Below are 2798 nucleotides of genomic sequence, written 5' to 3' on the forward strand. Positions count from 1 at the left end.
GCTTACTGGTTTCTACTGGTTTCTACTGGTTTGTACTGGGAGGGGGTGCAGGACCCACTGGGAGTGATTTTTAGGCTTACTGGTTTCTACTGGTTTCTACTGGTTTGTACTGGGAGGGATTTCGGGACTCGCTGGGAGTGGTTTTGGGGCTTACTGGTTTATACTGGTTTGTACTGGGAGGGGGTGCAGGACCCACTGGGAGTGATTTTGGGGTTACTGGTTTATAATGGTTTATACTGGTCTATATTGGTTTATACTGGTTTATACTGGTTTCTACTGGGAGGGGGTGTGGGACACACTGGGAGTGGTTTTGGGGCTTACTGGTTTATACTGGTTTCTACTGGTTTGTACTGGGAGGGGGTGCGGGACACGCTGGGAGTGATTTTGGGGCTTACTGGTTTATACTGGTTTATACTGGGAGGGGGTGCGGGACCCGCTGGGAGTGGTTTTGGGTCTTACTGGTTTATACTGGTTTCTACTGGTTTATACTGGGAGTGAGTGTGGGACCCACTGGGAGTGATTTTGGGGCTTACTGGTTTCTACTGGTTTCTACTGGGAGGGAGTGCGGGACCCACTGGGAGTGATTTTGGGGCTTACTGTTTTCTACTGGTTTATACTGGGAGGGACTGCAGGACTCACTGGGAGTGATTTTGGGGTTTACTGGTTTCTACTGGTTTATAGTGGGAGGGGGTGCGGGACACGCTGGGAGTGATTTTGGGGTTACTGGTTTCTACTGGTTTATACTGGGAGGGGGTGCAGGACCCACTGGGAGTGATTTTGGGGTTACTGGTTTCTAGTGGTTTATACTGGTTTTTACTGGGAGGGAGTGCGGGACACACTGGGAGTGATTTTGGGGCTTAGTGGTTTATACTGGTTTCTACTGGGAGGGGGTGCAGGACCCACTGGGAGTGATTTTGAGGTCTACTGTTTTATACTGGTTTATACTGGTTTTTATTGGGACGGGTTTCAGGACCCACTGGGAGTGATTTCGGGGCTTACTGGTTTATACTGGTTTATAATGGTTTATACTGGTTTATACCGGGAGGGGGTACAGTACCCACTGGGAGGGATTTTGGGCTTACTGGTTTATAATGGTTTATACTGGTTTATACTGGGAGGGAGTGCGGGACCCACTGGGAGTGATTCTGGGGTTTACTGGTTTCTACTGGTTTCTACTGGTTTATACTGGTTTATACTGGGAGGGAGTGCAGGACCCACTGGGAGTGATTTTGGGGCTTACTGGTTTATACTGGTTTATACTGGTTTCTACAGGTTCATACCAGTTTATAATGGTTTATACTGGTTTATACTGGTTTATACTGGTTCATACTGGTTTATAATGGTTCATACCGGTTCCCTCTTGGCCCCGCCCCCAGGCGCTGACGTCACTTCCCCTGGCGGAGCGGCTGGTCCTGGTGACCCACCTGGACCTTTCCGGGAACCTCCTGAGGGGCCTCCCCCCGAATTTGGGGGCCCTTCGGCGCCTCCAGGTGAGGGACCCGCCCCCCCAAATCCACTTCCTGCCAAATAGTGAGCCAGTGATACCCCAAAATCCACCCCTGCCAAATAGTGAGCCAGGGACACCCCAAAATCCACCCCTGCCAAATAGTGAGCCAATGACACCCCAAAATCCACCCCTGCCAAATAGTGAGCCAGTGACACCCCAAAATCCACCCCTGGAGCCCCAANGTCGTAAGGGTAGACCTGTTGTCTGGTGTTCCCCATTGAGTTTAATGGGTAGACCTGTTGTCTGGTGTTCCCCGTTGAGTTTAATGGGTAGACCTGTTGGCAGGTGTTCCCCATTGAGTTTAATGGGTAGACCTGTTGTCGGGTGTTCTCCATTGAGTTTAACGGGTAGACCTGTTGTCAGGTGTTCCCCATTGAGTTTAATGGGTAGACCTGTTGTCGGGTGCTCCCCATTGCGTTTAATGGGTAGACCTGTTATCGGATATTTCCCTCTGAGTTTAATGGGTAGACCTGTTATCGGATATTTCCCATTGAGTTTAATGGGTAGACCTGTTGTTGGGTGTTCCCTATTGAGTTTAATGGGTAGACCTGTTTTCGGGTGTTCCCCTTTAACGGGTAGACCTGATGTCCCATCGATCCCCATTGACTAATGGATGGACCTGATGTCCCATTGTGTTTAATGGGTAGACATGATGTCCTATTTGCCCTACTGACTTTAACGGGTAGACCTGATGTCCCATTTATCCCTATTGACTTTAACGGGTAGACCTGATGTTTCATTTATCCCCGTTGACTTTAATGGGTAGACCTGATGTCCTACTTACCCCACTGAGTGTTATGGGTAGACCTGATGCCCCCTTGATCCCCATTTACTTCAATGGGTAGACCTGATGTCCTGTTTGCCCCGCTAAGTTTAATGGGTAGACCTGATGTCCCTTTGATCCTTTATGACTTTAGTGGATAGACCTGATGTCCTATTTGCCCCTGCTAAGTTTAGTGGGTAGGCCTGATATCCTATTGATCCCCATCGAGGTTAATATGTAGACCTGATGTCCCGTTTGTCCCATTGACTTTAATGGGTAGACCTGATACTCGTTCGCCCCATTGACTTCAATGGGTAGACCTGATGTCCCATTTATCCCCGTTGACTTTAATGGGTAGACCTGATGCCATATTTGCCCTGCTGTTTAATGGGTAGACCTGATGTCCCATTTGCCCCATTGACTTTAATGGGTAGACCTGATACTCGTTTGCCCCCATTGACTTTAATGGGTAGACCTGATACTCGTTTGCCCCCATTGACTTCAATGGGTAGACCTGATGTCTCATTT

At 48.9% G+C, this 2798-nt stretch overlaps 1 long non-coding RNA gene across 1 annotated transcript in view; it reads right to left on the reverse strand.

Annotated features, from left to right (window-relative positions):
* The window catches only part of LOC108510497, a 5634-nt gene extending 2842 nt beyond the window's left edge, over positions 1-2792 (reverse strand). The window contains exons 1-2 of the long non-coding RNA XR_001878822.1: positions 2668-2792; positions 2514-2630 (exon numbers count right to left, since the gene is read on the reverse strand). This is a non-coding gene — a long non-coding RNA (uncharacterized LOC108510497). The remainder of the gene's footprint in view (positions 1-2513; positions 2631-2667) is intronic.
* Positions 2793-2798: the final 6 nt, after the last annotated feature.

The sequence above is a fragment of the Lepidothrix coronata genome, unplaced genomic scaffold, assembly GCF_001604755.1.
Source record: "Lepidothrix coronata isolate B3197 unplaced genomic scaffold, Lepidothrix_coronata-1.0 Scaffold1089, whole genome shotgun sequence".
NCBI classification, from domain to species: domain Eukaryota; kingdom Metazoa; phylum Chordata; class Aves; order Passeriformes; family Pipridae; genus Lepidothrix; species Lepidothrix coronata.